The sequence below is a fragment of the Pleurodeles waltl genome, chromosome 3_1, assembly GCF_031143425.1.
Source record: "Pleurodeles waltl isolate 20211129_DDA chromosome 3_1, aPleWal1.hap1.20221129, whole genome shotgun sequence".
NCBI lineage: Eukaryota > Metazoa > Chordata > Amphibia > Caudata > Salamandridae > Pleurodeles > Pleurodeles waltl.
The window spans coordinates 884,246,597-884,265,659 of NC_090440.1; positions in this window are offsets into that span (position 1 = coordinate 884,246,597).

The window sequence follows — 19,063 nt, forward strand, 5'->3', positions numbered from 1 at the left end:
TGTTTTCATTAAAAAAAAATAACACTATCTGAGCTATCATTTTTAAACATTCTTGCCCTTAAAATAATGACGTGTCCAGTCTCCATTTGTATGGAATTATTTCTACTTCATGAAGGTTGATGGTCAGTATTAACCCTATGACTGATTGATCAAAAAAACTATTCGGTATATGATTTACATCTATAATCTCAGATTTTGATAGCTAAAGAAATCTCCACTTTTGAGGCCACTTTTATCCACTGGAAAATGATGTGGATTCTCTTGCTTCTGTATTCTTAGCTCTCCAAGGAACTATAACTCCAAAATATTTTTCTATACTTCCAATGCAATTGCCATTTGTAGCTTTATCTGAAGTTTTTTATGTGTCTAGCTCAATTGATAGAACAAACTTAAATTATTAGCCAAATTATAATGTGCCTCTTAGTGCCTAAAACAAGTGCTCTAAAGCATGAGGGTCATATCTGATTGTACCACAGTACGAGGCAGTAATAAAGGATTGATCCTTAAATTGGAAGGCTACAGCCACCCAGCGTCCATGATTGTTATGCACTACCTTCATGATATGTCCTGGATTTTTTTAGCCAAAAGAATTACTACTCCTCTATGCATCCCACAGGCTGAGGGCAGAAAAAATACCTCTTCCACTAGCCAGGTTTGTTTTTTTATTTCTAGCCTTTAGAGAATAGCCTTCCTTTTACACATGTTGTCAAAACCATTTGCATTTAAGGAAAAAATATTATGTTTAATCATGAACTATTACTTATTTTAGTATACTCATACCCAAGGTCTTCAGTTAACAGCAAGCCTTTTCCTTTTTATACCTATACCTTTCCTTAGAAGATGAAGTAATTATTCTTCCCTCTTTTCTCCTCTTCCTTCAAGCACAATTCACATCCTGCCTTCTTTCCCATACCGTTGCCTCCCACTACTCTTCCCTGAGTTCACACCACCTATGCTTCTGGAGGATCTCCCAATCATAAAATGCTCAGCTGTTGAATATGTTTCAAGATCTCCTGTGTAGTACACAAGTCATTGAAAATGTGAAACATTCTATTTACTAAGGTGGATCATGTTTCTTGTTTTATTAACAAGGCCTGTGGGCAAGCAGAGAAAAACAAGATAATCATTTGTTGAGGGTAAAACATATCTGAGTATTTTTGTAGCTTAAATTGGTTTCCACTCATTTATGGCCTCGCTGTCAGACCGCCCCAGCTGTTGTAGTCTGACCGCCAAATTACAACTTTGGTGGAAGCACCCGCCTGAATACCGCCGTCCCCTCCAGGATCATAGATCCTGACAGGGTGACGGCTGTTGAGCTTGTAACCAGCCATGGACTCAGCTCTGAACTCAGTACTGCCTGGCTGATTATAACCCTACTTTCTGCCAGCATTTTCATGGCCGGTACCCCACCATGAAAAGGCTCGCAGAAAGCCAGTGCTGGGGGCGCCCCTACCCAGCAGCATCAGAAGGAGCACTGTCTGCTTTGCAGCCTGCGACCCTTCCGACAGTGCTGGGTGGTCCAATCTGTGCTATGATATAGGACTCGCCCCCCCTCACCCCCAAGGGAGCTGAGTCCAATATCGTAGCACGGTTCCCACCGGACTGACCGGCGGGAACGTCACCTCTATGAGGTGGCATCCTCCCAGTGAGTTTTGGGGTCATGCAGTAGGACTACCAAACTCGAAATGAGGTCCATAGTTTTTAATTGAATTGCTTTAGCAAGAGTCTGTTCCTTCATTTCATAGTCTGCAAAACTGACCTGCATTGTTTGCGGACATGACCTTAACTTTCTGGGAGTAAACGGAACCCTATTGGCTACAGATAGTTAGGTCTTCTTTAATTCCTGGACAGATAGGACTTCTCAGTTATTCAATTATCTCTAAAAGAAAAATGTCTTTTCTTCTTCCCTTCTGAGGAAGTGACATCTCCTAGTGGCTGTAGGCAGTAACTTTGGAACTGGTGAATCAGACTCCAGTCCAGATCTTGGATAAATATTCTGTAGCTCTGAGCAAATCATTTAGTGCCTGATTTAGATGTTAATGGAGAGAATACTCTGGTGCATAAATAAGGGATATCCCGGGTGCGATATATACAATCACCACAGGATAGAATGGGATCATAATTTGGCGGAAGGGATATACGTCACGTTTGTGACAGAGTATTCCCCTCTGCCAATATCTAAATCAGGCCCTCAGTCTCCCTGTGCCTAAACAATACAATCAAAACGTGTAATATAATATGGTGTTTATATTAAGTGCTCTAATGTCCTTTAGAATCCTCCAGGCATTGTAAAACTGGAAAAGTAACATATCTCTATGGCATTGAAATTTCATTGTCTGGACCTGTTTTCAAAATCTTCTTGTTTCTATTTCAGCATCTGGATATCTGCAGTGAACGAGCTTCGATATATAACATATTTTTCTAGTTCAATTCCCGACCTGTCAAATTTTCCCATTTTAGAGTCTGGAGTATCGTTTTTCGCTTGAGAGATTTTGCTGTGTCAGTGTTTTTCTAATTACTTTAGTTCTAACACTATATGCTTCAAAAGATTCACAACCACGTCTTGGAATTTGACTGTTACATTATTCTGATCCAGTGCCCCAGCGTCCTCTTCAGAAATGTGCAAAAGGTCTAATAGAACTAAATCGTTTAGTCGATTATTTTGACATGACTAACACATTTATCCTTTACTTGGATATTGGGGTGTGCATTCTCATTTTTTTCTAGAGGGTTATCCAAACCTGTGATAGCATTATTCCAATTTCCATGTTTCATTCGATATTCAGGATTTAACATCTGTCGGCCTTTATTGTGATTTAATTTTATCTATCCCTTGAAATTTCTCCTGCAAAAATATTGGAGATTGACTGAACCGTTTATCTGGCGGCCTTACGAGCAACGTCTCTTTTGAACATAGAAAGTCCTCACTTTCAATTGACTGTTATTGAAAGGTACCTTTTTTGAGAAGTGCTTTATCAGTTGCTTGATTACGTTTTTTGGCCCACGAGGTGTTATGTATTTCTGATTGTGCATTTGCTTAGTCTACTATTTTTTTGGTGTCTAATTCCTTCGGTCTTGAGCCCATGGTAAGGCTAGGCCATCATTCTACAAATACTCGGAAGGAATCTGAGTATTGTCAAGGACATTCGCCATGAGAAAAAATATGTTTTGATATTGAGAAGACTGAGGGGCTGTTTGAACAGCTGAGTCATGTAAAATACACCCCTTTTCTTACTTTCATCGATTGATGCACTCTTTGGGTACTTTAATTTACTTACTAATTGATTTTGTGGCTTTAGTTGTCATCAACAGCTCTTTTTTGTTCCACTAGTCCTAACTCATATGTGTCATTGGTAGGAAAAATTTCCGAGTAGGTTATCATTCGTTCTTTCTTGTGGTGTTAAACCGCAACATGTTTAAAGGGCATGCTGCCTTTTGTGTTGCTGGGCTCATCAATTTTACTTTGGCCACCTTCTTGCTTATTATCCTGAGGCTTTTACTAATGGGTGTTATTTGCCTGCTTCTCTGGCTGTGTTGTTCCTGCTGAACAGATTGAGAAAACACTGGTAGCAAGGTTTAAACAACCACATTATATTTGTTTTTACTCTTTCCTTAACGTTACAATTAGTTGTCAACTGTATTTTCAACTTATATTCATAACTGTGAATTGATTATTTTTCCCAGTGCGAAATTTGTTTCAAAAGAAAAAAAATCCTCAGATTGTTTTACACAGTACTTTATTTTCCTAATTGTTTTCTCTCGAAGTTCTCAGTGTTGTTAAATGGTACTGAGAGAGCGTATTTTGATATTACATATTATAGACGTGAAATGCTTATGTCTAACAATGCTGTATTAATAAAACATTCATTAATAGCGTATTCATAAAAATGGAGAATCATTCACATGTATAAACTAATGTCAACTGTAAGAAATAATTGTTTATAGTTTGCCTAACTGAGCACATTAAAACGTATAAAACTGCATTCATTAAACTCGTATATCTTAAGTTAGCGTGAGTCAAGCAGAAGCTGTGTAGTTCTCATATTAGAAGTGTATTTTTCCTGACTCTTCAGTGTGCTGACTTGCAAACGACCATGACCCAGCTATTGTTCTTTATGTATTAGTTTGAAACATTGGGATATGTTCCCATCCGCATGCTAGAATCTTTTAGTATAAAATGATTGTGCCTCGAAACATTTGTAAATACTTCCAAGGACAATGAGACGAGGGAACGAGAACTTTTAACCTGAGACGTGTGCCAAGCTGATGAAGTAACCCCGGATATGCCACCTACGGAAGACTGATTATGAAGACCAATCAGAAGCCAATATTTTATCGAGAGATGACAAATGCATTACTTAATGTATAATTTGATAGGTCAACAATGATGGGGTCTATTAACTGACCAATAGGAATTTGGGGGAATGAATTACTAGAAAGGGATAAAAAACCCATGACACAGGAAATAACAGGGTATTAGGTAGGGAATGATATTGATTACATCCCGAAACTCTGTCACACTATTCTGTGATTTGAGACTTAGACAAACCATCCTTGCCCATATTACTGCCCCTTACATTTTCCTCCTTAAGAGGAGAATGTCTCTTGCCTCTAACTTAGATAGACTGACAGCGATCTGACCGATGTCCTGAAGACGAAGACTGATCCTGAATGCTGACCTAATCAGAGGAGGGTAATTATAAAATTGCTAATGGAAATTCATTTTGCCTTTCTTTCTAGGTACCAACTGCTGTATGTTTTGATAGAGACCTTAGTTAGATGTTTTCCAAATTGGTGTTCAAAATTGTTTTTGCATGACGCCCAACATGCTAATGCTAATTAGAGGTTAGACGAGGTATTCACACCGACTGACAAATTGACGTGACTGACGTGGTGCTATGCTGAACTAGTATCTTAGAAATTCGAAGTGCTTTAATCCGCTTATATCTATCTGATTATTCATGTTACTAATTTTTGCATTATCGAAGGCTTATTGTGGTTGCCATCTTGTCATCGTGTTTATGTGTTTATTGACTTCGAGATTAATGCTTTTGCTATTAGATTGTAATCAATAGGGAATAAAACTTATTAACTCCATTAAGGTGTGGTTATTCATGACTGAAAGGTCATGGTTGCGGCGAACGTCTAATTTGATGTTAAACGTTGACAATGTTATTGACCTATTGATTGGTGTTTTGATCAGTTATCTCGTCCTACGGTGTCTCACCACTGGGTCCAAAGATTCATTGGCCTAAAACGAGTCCTGATGTGTATAAATTAACATAGACGGACGCGTTAACAGTTCTGGTAGCAGAGTACGGTTCGGCCCTTGGGGGCCCTAGGAAGGAGTTTTCACTGTTCAATTGTTTTCTTGTGGTAATGCAATTTGGAAAGATGATGAGTTGCTAGATCTGCCATGGGCTTTGCCGGGATCTCGAAGCCTGCCTAAATGAGTTGGGAATGTTCTCGGCGCCATAGTATGTGTGGTTAGGGTTTTTGCGCTTATTAAATCTTATGCACTTTGCAGGTGATTGTGAATATTTGAGTGTGATTAGGCCAAATTAAGTGTTACTTAGAAGGAGTGGGCGTACTCCACAGTATGAGAGTAGGGAAGTCGGCGTACTTCATGTGAATGCAGCGCTTGTTGCTCAAAATTATCCACGTGGTTGGTTGTTGTATACGGGCCTATTGAGGTCTAAGACTCCGGAGTATGATGATAAAAAGGTTTATGTTGTAATCTGTGCGGTTTAGTAGGTCAATCAAGCGTGGTTGACAGATCGAGTTTCGAGTTATGATGCATTTGTGTAACCTTCGATGGAGATTTGACAAGTTCTAAAGTGCACTAGAAGGAGTCATTGACAAGTCGAGAGTAGGATTTGCAGGACGAATTCTGCTTGCGTATGAGGGAACTGAGAAGGAGAGAGTAGCGGCCGAGGCTTCAAGTGAAATCTCTGTAAAGTTCTGAAGCAAATGTGTTACCCTTCCTGTAGTAAACCAGCAGATTTGTGTTGTCATTCAAGTGCTAGCAATAATTCGCATTAGTTTGTATGAGTTGTAAGGAGTTAGTGAAGTGTGGACAAGCCGCAAGACTTTGTCAGCTGCAGTGTGTGTGAGTGTGACGTCAGTGGTGCCGCGCTGGGATAGGTCAGATGTCGAGAGGGGTCGCGCACGGATTGGCTGCCGTCCGTGAGAGGCAATAGGTTGAACAAAGGGTAGGTGAAGAGTGTCCTGGGAACTAAGCCGTTTTCTGAGTAAAAATAAAATAAAATGAATTTTGTTAAGGCATTTAAAAGCGCATTGAAAGGAGATGTGTATATCGTTGCGACTGATGGGGAACCTACACCACCTGAGGGTACGCCAGCTTACACGGTTATGGAAGAAAAGGGTGTTGCACCGTGTTTATGGATAAAACAATGGCGTAAACTGACAGAGAAAGAAGGGTGTCTAGCGTTTCCTGAACACGGAACATTTAATCAAAGGGTGTTAGAAAACCTGAGGTGGATGTTAAGTACGCAGCAACCACCTCCACGACCAGCACAGTATGAGGCTTTGGCAATTTGGGACCTGATGGCTCTTAAACATAGACAAGAAAGATTTCAAAGGAGACTGACAAGAGCTGAAAAATCCTATGCAGAGGCTAGATGGGATAATGAGAATAAAATGTGGAGACGAGGAATAGTGGATGGGTTGAAGCTGTTTCCAGCCATAACCCAGGGAGAGGAAACACAGGGAAAGAAAGCTTCTTGCAAAACTGATAAAGAGCCAGTCAAACACAAAGAGAATAAAAGATCTTGGGAAGAAGAGGACGATTCAGATGATGAGGCGTTTATGGATAGGCTGTTACATGATCGTCCGCCACCTTACGCGGTGAACGACAATGCTCCAAGTACTAGCTTGGATCCTGGGAACCAGACGAAAGAGAAGGGTGTTACTGATATAGTGCAGAATAGCGATACAGCTTTGATACAGAATGGTGTCAGTGTACCCACTGCTCCAGACCCGCCGATACAGTTACAGCCTCCACCACAGATAAAAAGAATTTATCCTGATGTTCCAGTGCTTGAGACTACTACGAACTTGGTGGTGCAGCCAGACCCGATATATACAAAGCCAAGGTTAGTGCAGATTGAATCAACTCCGCAGTTAGTGTCACAACCGCCGACACTGATACCTGGGTATAACCCAGTAGCGGGTCCTTTAAAAGAACCTGCACCAGGATTATTGAATCAGACTTATGGTGTTGAAGCTCCAAGAAGCTTGGGAGCAGGCCAGACACCTGCTGCTATATCACTACCCATTACAGTTGGTCCCCCAGTGCCGTTATACGCACAGGAGAAAACAAGGATGTGTGAGCAGGGAGTCCTAACTCATGAAATGATAAGAGGAGGGTCTCTTATAACTCCACAAATAATGACACAGGGAGGACAGGCTTGTGAACAATCAAGACCCTTAATGGACCTTAGTCCAATAGGAGCACCTCTTAAAGCAATGCGACAAGCAGGATTGGGAGTCCTGACTCCCCAAACCATGAGTACAAATACCTCATACACTCCAATGATACATGCAGGGAACATTTCACTGCAGGGTTTTACAGTACAACACCTAAATGAATGGTTAGAGAAAACCTGCACATCACAAAAGACTACAGCAACTGCAATCGAACCTGAAAAAGAGAAACAAGATGAATACCTAAACCTAGTACGACTAGGAGCAGAAGCTGCTGAATTGGTGGATGGAACAATGGGAGTAAATAGGTTGGAATCTTACACTGAGGCAGAATTAAGGTACCTATGTCCTAAAATAACCAAAGAGGTAGGCAAAGTACACCAGAGATTAACGAATTTGGCAGACAAATACAATATTGACATTGGGAGCACAAAACATTTGAAACGGAGTTACAGATTAGATTTTGACTCAAAAGATTTTGTGCACATGAGATCCGCAGGCATGAAGACACATTTGAAAGAGCTGCTGCAAAGCGCACAAATTTGGGGAGCATTAGAGAAATGGGAAGGCCGATGGATGAAGAAAAAGGATAAGGGAAAAAGAGATAGCCCAGTGTCTAATGAAACAACAGTCACACCAAACTTAGAGACAGTAAAAATCCTACCTATGAGAGAAACAGCTGGTGGTGTTTTGGTACATGTGCCTTGGTCCAGGGGAGACATTTTGTCCTTTACAAATGATTATCCCAGGTTAAGAGAAAAACCGATCGAGTGGTATCAACAGACAGATAGATTTGTGAAGCTTGCGAAGTGTCTCTGGGAAGACTTGAATACTTTGTTTGAGATTATTGTTCCGCCAGACTTGTGGCTTGAGTGCAAGAAAGGGATAGATTGGCCCACAAGGGAACCGGCAAGGGATAAAGTGACTGGAGCGCCTTCTGAAGAGGTGATGAAATATTATCATAATGTAATTGAGTTTTTGAAACAAAAGGTGTCGCCGAAGGTGACTGATTGGCAGAAAATTGACCGGACCTCTCAAGAGGTTAAAGAGTCAATACATGCATATTACGAAAGATTGTTAAAGGCATTCAAACATTACAGTGGTACCGAAACAATTGAGCCGAAGGACATGAATCATCTTGTGTTCAGATTTGTCGAAGGGCTGAGACCGGAGGTCAGCCAAATGATTAAGAATCATTTAATTTGTTGGCAAGCTAAACCGATTGACGAAGTATTACAGTACGCGAAGTATTGTAGTGACGAAATTGAGTTAAAGCAGAAAAAGTTGAAGGAAAAGGTGATGGTGATGCAGATAAGAGCTGCACAGGCTGGAATACAGGGAAATGGTGTTCAGCAAATGATACAGCAACAACCGCAATTGAATGGTGTGTTTCAGGCACAGCCGAGAGGTAGAGGTCGAGGGTTTATGAACCGTGGTGCGGACATGAATAATGTTGTTGTTCAAAGTGATGGTCAAGGAGTGAAAAAGATGTCACCATGCCATGCGTGCGGGGGCGTGGGACATTGGAAACGGGATTGTCCAAATATAATGCAGGATGGTACAGTTCAGCAGAGTAACAATGCCGGTACATTGCAAAATTCACGAGGTCCAAGAATGAGACACCCGAATCAGAACTATCAAAATAATTTGGTACAAATGACAGGGGTGCAACCTATGCAGCAAATGCCGCGTTTCCAAACAGTGTCAGTACAACCAATGCAACAGCAGATCCCCATGGTGCCTAGACAGCAAATGCAGTTACCCTTAGCTCCGATGGGACAGCAACAGGTGATGCTTCCTCAACAGGTCACAGGTCAAGTAACAAGTCAAAACAACACTGTACAACAATTCCCACTAAGAGGTGAAAATGAGATGAATGGGGACTGGTCAGATGATAGCTCAGACAGTGAAGAGTGCAGACTCGCCGCGTCCTTAGAGGTAGACCAAAGAGGCCCATATGTGGAGGGAAAAGTAATGGGCTACAAAGTCTCATTTTTAGTTGATACAGGAGCTACACGCTCTACTGTTCGCAGTGCAGAGGTACCAAGATTACCTCTCTCAGGGCGCACCATACGAGTGGTTGGTGTGGCTAATCAGTATCTGACTAATCCAATCACTGACCCAGTGCAGGTTGAAATTGGAAATTTCCAGGGCCTGCATAAATTTGTTGTGTGCGATTCAAGTCCAGTGTCCTTGCTAGGAAGAGACTTATTGTGCAAAACCAAATGTTCAATTACCTGTTCCGATGGTGGAATAGAGGTTCAGACAAACAGTGATGACGAGGCAGATGAGGGTCAGCTTATGGAAGAAGGAGGAGAGATAAATGAAGATTACCCTCTAATTACCCTTTTTCCAGTATTTACCTTGATCGATCTACCTGCTGATCTGCAAGGATCAGTAATAGAGAAAGTATGGGATTTGACTGGAAAGGAGGTTGGATTAATAAAGGGAGTAAAACCAATCAAGGTGCAGATAAAGCCGAATGCAGTGTTTCCACAACTGTCACAATATCACATGACTCAGGATGTCCTTATTGAAGTGACACAGATAATTGCAGATTTCCTCAGACAGGGAGTGCTGAAAGAAGTCCTGAGTAGTCCGTGTAACTCTCCAATTATGGGTTTGAGAAAGCCCTGTGGGAAAGTTCGAATTGTGCAGGATTTGAGAAAAATAAACGAAATCGTGGTAAAATGCTGCCCTGTGGTTCCCAACCCAGCAGTAATAATGTACCAGGTTCCTTGTGATGCTGAATGGTTTACCGTAGTAGATCTATCACAAGCGTTTTTCTCGATTCCACTTCATGAAGACAGCCAGTTTTTGTTCAGTTTCAAATTCCTGGATAAGGTATACAGTTGGTGCAGAATTCCTCAGGGGTTTTCTGAGTCACCATCCATCTTCAATCAGATATTGAAGAGGGATTTGGAACCTCTTGTGCTACCTTACAATTCGACTCTTGTGCAGTACATTGATGATTTGTTGATTGCATCTAAAACCAAAGACAGCTGCAAATATGATACAATTGCCTTACTGAACCATTTAGGAAAAAACTGACATAAGGTGGCACCTAAAAAGCTGCAGTGCTGTCAAAAAGAAGTAAAATATTTGGGGCATCTGATTGAGAAAGGGTCCCGAAGAATATCCAAAGAGAGAATAACAGTTGTCTTACAAATGAATCCCCCAACAACAAAGAGAGATGTCAGAATGTTCTTGGGAATGGTGGGCTACTGTCGCCAGTGGATACCCAACTTCTCGATTATTTCAAAACCATTGACAAAACTGACAGGAAAGGAAGTTAAGGATGAACCATATACAATCACATTGACAAAAGAAGAGCTTGAGTCATTTCTAGAGCTGAAAGAATGCATGTGCAGAGCTCCAGCTTTAGGAATGCCTGATTATGAGAAGCCATTTTCGTTGTTCTGTCATGAACGTGATGCTTGTTCTTTGTCTGTTTTAACACAGGTCCATGGAGATGCAAATCGCCCTGTAGCATATTTTTCGGCTACTTTGGACCCTGTCGCAGCAGCCTTACCGGGTTGTTTGCGAGTAGTCGCAGCAGTTGGTCAAAGCCTTTCACAATCCGAGGGCATAGTTATGGGTTATCCCCTGACAGTGTTGGTTCCACATTCTGTTGAAATTTTGCTGACACGAACTAAGACACAACACATGACAAATGCCCGACTTACCAAATACGAGACAATCATTCTGGGGTCACCAAATGTCACACTAAAAAGGTGCACTGTACTAAACCCGGCAACTCTACTTCCCATTGAGAATACAGAAATAAAAGATGGGGAAGAATTTGAGCATGATTGTTTGGAGGTAACTGAGCTCAGTACCAAACCTCGCTCAGATATAAAAGATACCCAGTTAAAGGAAAATGATTACATTATGTTCGTTGATGGGTCCTGTCTAAGAGATTCATCAGGAACTTTGAGAGCTGGTTATGTAGTATGTACCATGTCCGGTATAGTCGAAGCCTCCTGGCTTGAGAAAGTGTTTTCTGCACAAGTGGCAGAATTGATAGCTCTCACAAAAGCCTGCCATGCTGCTGTAAATCTACAGGTCACAATCTATACAGACAGCAGATACGGATTTGGAATTGTGCATGTTTTTGGCCAACTCTGGTCACAAAGAGGGTTTATGACATCCTCTGGTTCACCAGTGAAAAATGGAGAACAGATAAGAGATTTGTTACATGCAATTCAGTTGCCTCTTGAAATTGCTGTGGTGAAATGCAGTGCTCACACCAAATCACAAGATTTTGTGTCAATGGGGAATGGTTATGCAGACCAGGTTGCCAGATTCTGTGCATTAAACTGTATATCATTTAAAGAACAATGGGAGCTGTTACCACAACCTGAGAATGACACAACCTTAAGTTTAGCATTACGAGTGGTTGATACCTTAGACGAATTAAAGACACTACAAAGCCACGTTGGTAAGGAGGAAAAACGTTCCTGGCAGAAAATGCAGTGTATACAGAGAGAAGACGATATTTGGGTATCGAGAGAAGGAAAGCTAGTGTTGCCAAACAGTCTTCTGTCACAATTTGCTCGATTGTATCATGGGCAGGCTCACTTGGGAAGAGATGCCATGATCAGGTCATTTAAAATCGATTGGTTCAATCCAAGATTCAGACATGCCGCAGAAATTACTTGTCACAGATGCGTCATTTGTCAACAAATGAACGCTGGAAAAGGAACTGTGGTAACTTTGAGCCACATTGGGACAGCTGATGGTCCATTTAATAAGATCCAAATGGATTTCATTGAAATGCCTGTTTGTGGAGGTCTGAGATACGTGTTGGTGATAGTGTGTGTTTTTAGCCATTGGATTGAGGCATATCCCACACGTAGGAATGACAGTCTTACAGTTGCAAAACTACTACTCAGAGAATTAATACCCAGGTTCGGGTTTCCGGTTTCTATAGAATCAGATAGGGGAAGACACTTCGACAATGAGGTGATTAAACTTCTGTATGCCGCACTCAACATTGAACAAAAGCTGCATTGTAGCTATCGCCCTGAAGCTTCAGGACTAGTTGAACAGATGAATGGTACTTTGAAATCAAGAATAGCAAAAATGTGTGCAGCAACAAACATGAAGTGGCCAGATGCGTTACCTCTAGTACTGATGTCTATGAGAAACACGCCAGATAAGAAAACAGGATTGTCCCCACATGAAATCCTCATGGGCAGAGCAATGAGGTTACCGGCGGTACCTGCAAATGCACTAGTGAATATTACAGATGATATGGTGTTGGATTACTGCAAAAGTTTGGCTGACGTGATTCGCTCTTTCTCTCACCAGGTGGAAGCTAACACGTTACCACCAATCGGCGAACCAGGACACTCTCTGCAAGCTGGAGATTGGGTGGTTGTCAAGAAGCACGTAAGAAAGTCGTGTCTTGAGCCGCGTTGGAAAGGGCCATATCAAGTGATATTGACGACCACTACTGCTGTGAAGTGTGCCGGGGTTCCCAACTGGGTACATGCTAGTCATACAAAAAGGGTAGCGTGTCCTGTTGAAGAGGAACTTGAAAATTCCGGTGCAGAAACCTCAAGAGGAGAAGTCTCAGAGTCAGAGATCAGTCAAGAAGGATCTGAGACTACAGGAGAGCCCGCTGAGAACAGCCGTGTCCCTCAAACTATCAGTGAGTTCGAGAGAGGTGACGAAGTGCCAATCTCAGTGGAGGCAGTAGGAGAACAAAGTCAAGAAGAGGTTCTCCCAGAAGCAGACGAGTACAATTCAGAAACTGAATACAATATCGAACAAGGAGAAAGAGACGAAGGAGTGTCAAATTCAAATCAGAACGAATCAAGATCTGCCGAACGAGTTCCAAGCATATCGGGAGAAAACACCATATTATCAGAGGAGGGTGCTGTCCGAGGTATTGAAGGAAAACGCCGAAGCAAGACGAACAGAGGTGACAATTGGCCAGAAAATTCACACTTCAGAATAAGAGAAATAGCAAATGAAACAATAATAGAGGAAAGCGATACCTCACGAACAGACGATCTGAGTGAAGGAGAACAGCAAGGTGAATGAAGAATAAAAAGAAAAAGAATAGCAAACAGGAGATATACCGGTCCTGAATGGGCATACGCTACAACCGCTGAATGGCAACAAGAATTCTTAGCGTTCTGTTTTGATAGAGAAGTACCAGGCCAGTACTACGGTACCTGAAGAAAATACAACAGGAAGATTGAAAAAGAAAAAAACATTGAAAATTGTGAAAGCTAAAAAGAGAAAATTTTACCGGAAAGTGACATTAAACCTGGATTTGACTTATAGAAACCTGATTACGACAAGTTGCTAACCTGAATTGACGGAAAGGGTCCTGGATTGAGTGAAGACGCTGTAAATTTATGCAGAAAGAATTTGCTACTCAGAGTTGATTGTTGATCTACTGTTTGATTCTATACAAACATGGCTTATAGTAACAAGGGAAGTAAAGTGTGTGGCTGGTTAGGACTTATGATAGGTGCTGCATGTGCAATAATGATTGTGGGAGTGATTGTAGGAATGCCATGGAGAGAGAGTGAAACTACTAATACAACTTCAAAACCTGAGACTACCACTACAACTAATAAACTATCACCATGGGAGAGATTCGAGCAAGACACAAAACACCTGCATGAGGGAACTAATCCAAACGGGGAACTTTCTACTAATGTTTTCTATCGCCTACTAAATGAGTATGTGGAAACTATGAATGCGAAAGACTGTTATGTATGTACTAAAATTCCTTCGTCTGTGCAGGAGGGGGTTACTTATCATAGCCTCCCTCTTACGTACGGGATTAGTTGTAGCTTGCTACTAACAAGATTTTATAATCAAGAGCATGTGCAATATTTTTATTCAAATTTGGATGTTGTGTTTTCTTTTGTGCCTGTTCTTGAATTCTTAAATAAATTAGCTAAAGAGCATGATATAAAATTAGTTAGAGGATTCTTTGAGCCAACACTAACATTTGGAACTGCTTATGCACACCGCAATAACCTGACATGCTTACTGTCTCCTGTAGAGAAAAGCTTTTTAGATCACACAGATGATAGACGCAAAGCACTAAAGGAAAGGTTAGAAAAAGGTTTAGAAAAACGCACTTATGGAAACGACTATGCTTATACTGAAATTAAAACACAAGGCAAGTTAGCTATAGATGCATTACACGTAGGTAGACTCTGTATATATAGACCAAAATCTGATCAAGATAATTTGTTTGTAGGAACGAGTGAATGTAGACATGTGTTTTTGTTTCAGAGCAAATGGACCTTTATGTTAAATGGACAAGACCCAGCGATTCCTGGAATCCATTACATCTGTGGGTTAAATGCGTATTACCGTCTCCCTAAGGGATGGTACGGGACATGCTATTTGGGAATAATATTCCCAAAGATTTACCAGATTGATGACTTAAAACAACTGCCTAAAACGTCTGAATTACAACATACCAGACAAAAACGAGAATCAGTGGCGGCTGTCATTGGTGATATATTTGGTGCAATAATCCCTTCAATAGGGGTTGTCTTGAATTCTATGAAAATTCAAAGGTTGTCTACTATTGTGGATAACATGCTGACTAATTTCACAGGAGCTATACTTCTGATGGATACAGAACTTGCTGCAGAAAGAGCTATGACTCTTCAAAACCGGCTTGCGTTAGACATTCTTTTAGCAAAGAGTGGAGGTGTGTGCAAAATCCTTAATGAGCAACATTGTTGCAAGTATATACCTGACAATAGTAAGAAAATTAGAAGCATGCTTACTAACCTGACTAGAGATAGTGCAGATTTGAAAGATCTAAAAGAACTTGGTGTTTGGGAGAAATTTGGAAAGGGAATTGCCCGAGTGGGAAGCTGGTTTACCAACATTTGGAATGGGGTACTTGCAAAAATCATGATGGGATTATTAATTGTTCTGATTTGTTTATTGGGATTTTGGGGAATATGCAAAATTAATGAAAAGGTGAAAAGAAATTTGGCTAACAGAACCAAAAGAAATGAAGAAAGTGAAAGAGAGAAAATGTTTAATGAAATATGGGAAAGCTCACATAAAGGAAAAGATGTTGAAATGCGCATTATGCGCAAGGCAAAAAGTTAAAACCTGAAGGATTTGTGATGACGAGCGTCATCAGAGGAGGGACTGAGAGAGCGTATTTTGATATTACATATTATAGACGTGAAATGCTTATGTCTAACAATGCTGTATTAATAAAACATTCATTAATAGCGTATTCATAAAAATGGAGAATCATTCACATGTATAAACTAATGTCAACTGTAAGAAATAATTGTTTATAGTTTGCCTAACTGAGCACATTAAAACGTATAAAACTGCATTCATTAAACTTGTATATCTTAAGTTAGCGTGAGTCAAGCAGAAGCTGTGTAGTTCTCATATTAGAAGTGTATTTTTCCTGTCTCTTCAGTGTGCTGACTTGCAAACGACCATACCCAGCTATTGTTCTTTATGTATTAGTTTGAAACATTGGGATATGTTCCCATCCGCATGCTAGAATCTTTTAGTATAAAATGATTGTGCCTCGAAACATTTGTAAATACTTCCAAGGACAATGAGACGAGGGAACGAGAACTTTTAACCTGAGACGTGTGCCAAGCTGATGAAGTAACCCCGGATATGCCACCTACGGAAGACTGATTATGAAGACCAATCAGAAGCCAATATTTTATCGAGAGATGACAAATGCATTACTTAATGTATAATTTGATAGGTCAACAATGATGGGGTGTATTAACTGACCAATAGGAATTTGGGGGAATGAATTACTAGAAAGGGATAAAAAACCCATGACACAGGAAATAACAGGGCATTAGGTAGGGAATGATATTGATTACATCCCGAAACTCTGTCACACTATTCTGTGATTTGAGACTTAGACAAACCATCCTTGCCCATATTACTGCCCCTTACATTTTCCTCCTTAAGAGGAGAGTGTCTCTTGCCTCTAACTTAGATAGACTGACAGCGATCTGACCGATGTCCTGAAGACGAAGACTGATCCTGAATGCTGACCTAATCAGAGGAGGGTAATTATAAAATTGCTAATGGAAATTCATTTTGCCTTTCTTTCTAGGTACCAACTGCTGTATGTTTTGATAGAGACCTTAGTTAGATGTTTTCCAAATTGGTGTTCAAAATTGTTTTTGCATGACGCCCAACATGCTAATGCTAATTAGAGGTTAGACGAGGTATTCACACCGACTGACAAATTGACGTGACTGACGTGGTGCTATGATGAACTAGTATCTTAGAAATTCGAAGTGCTTTAATCCGCTTATATCTATCTGATTATTCATGTTACTAATTTTTGCATTATCGAAGGCTTATTGTGGTTGCCATCTTGTCATCGTGTTTATGTGTTTATTGACTTCGAGATTAATGCTTTTGCTATTAGATTGTAATCAATAGGGAATAAAACTTATTAACTCCATTAAGGTGTGGTTATTCATGACTGAAAGGTCATGGTTGCGGCGAACGTCTAATTTGATGTTAAACGTTGACAATGTTATTGACCTATTGATTGGTGTTTTGATCAGTTATCTCGTCCTACGGTGTCTCACCACTGGGTCCAAAGATTCATTGGCCCAAAACGAGTCCTGATGTGTATAAATTAACATAGACGGACGCGTTAACAGTACCACTGAGCTTTACTCAGTCTGGAGCTACTTTGAGGTCTCAGTCTCACTCACTCCATCTTCCACCTTACCTAAACGAGTGCTGTTAGTGAAATCTGCTTTTCTGCGTCAACGGGTAAATCATAGTTCTCTTTGGCAGGAACGCACTCACTGCACAAGTACACCAGCTCCTGTTTTGTCGTCTTTACATGCACCGTCAAGAATGAATGGGCAATCTCAACCTCTGCTTGTTCTCTTCATCTCCGCTGTGCCACACCATCAGACCCATCAACTGAGTTTTTTTCCATGCAAGAAACACAGAGGTCTCGCCCAGTGTGGAGATCCACTATGATGCAGGCTGGCTATGTTTCAAAGAGCCGAGAAGGTAAAGGAAAGCAGCGCGTTAAGGGGTGATGCCTGATATTCCAAACAAAGTCGTGATTCTAAATAAGAAACTATGCAAAATAAATTCTCTGAAGTCACAATTTTCAGACAAATGTGGCAAAGGGAAAAATGTTTCACCTATCACAAAATTAAAATTATTTTGATGAAACATACCAAAGACTCTATGATAAACAACATTGACACAGAGAACCCACAATACCTTGTTTGAGAGAAAGTCCTGCAAGAGGCAAGCTCCTCTTTTCTGGCCTACTGTGGTACCTCGTTATTTAATGAGCCATTCACGAGTATCCTAGAATTATTTATCCTTTCAATCTTACTAGTTCTTGAGCACCTGGCTAAAAGCTGGGAAATGACCTCAAATGCACCTGTCATGTCTTCCACGGAGTATTATTTTCAATTATGAGATAGAGACACAAGAAACATCAAACCCTTTATCAGCCCTTCTGTTGATGTGACGACTTGAACCCCTCATCAGCTCTGCTGGTGAAGTGACTCACTTGAACCCATGCTAATTGAATAAGATTGGGCTGCAATGACATTGTGTTCTTTTTTCAGTGGGTTAGCTACAGGCAAGTGCAGGAGACTCACAGCATACCAGGGGCCAATTCAGAACAAAGGCAGATGAGGAAAATGGACCATCACAAGGTTTCTATCTGCCTTCAATTTGTTTACTATACCGAATAGGTTTATATCTTTAGTACTGACTGTCTGCTTTTACTGTGATGAACTGACATTTACCATTTGCCAGGTGTTGACATGAACTCACAACATTAACTCCATTGCAAGTAGAGTTCTAACTGGGCACATTCATTGTGTATTTCACCACACTTTTTTAACACAGCACTATTACAGCAAAGCAGCACTAGTGCGGTGTTGTGCCATAAAATCAAGCAGAAATATCTGTTCCAGAATCTCGAGTTCTCGAGTGACATTATATGGTTTAAGATTAATAAATATGAGTGTGCGTGTGTGTGTATGTATTTATGTATATATATGTGTATCTATATTTTCACTGAATAAAGCAAAGGTTACAGGGACGTTATTGTTTCTATGGTTTACCCGTACAAAATCATAGAAATTTAGCACTCATACTTCTAGTCATACTTATGTTAAGAAACTATCACTCATTGCCTAAAATTACTTTCTGACACAAGTTATAGTTTCTTCAGGAAATTTCTATGGTGTTTTTTTTGCGCACATTAATATAACCACCCCCAACACAGACTTCAGCTGTGCAAAGCAGGGGTTGTCTGCAGGGCCTGGCCTATGGACAGGCCCTGCGGTCAACCCTCCTACATGCACCCAAACCCACGCTGCACATGGCATCTGCAGATTCACAGATCTGGCAAAAAAAAAAAAGGGCTATTTTCTGCCTATAAGCGGTCCCTATCTCCCTATGTGTCCTATGGGGTCAGGATACCTGTATCCTGAACCCTTATATGTTTTTACACTCTTGTTTTTCCTCACCTAGGCTTATGTGAGAAACAAAGTGGCAGCCACAACTTTCCGTTCAGGTTGCGACCATCCAATCAGGGCCTTGCTTTTCCCCAGGATATGCAAATCCTCTGCAG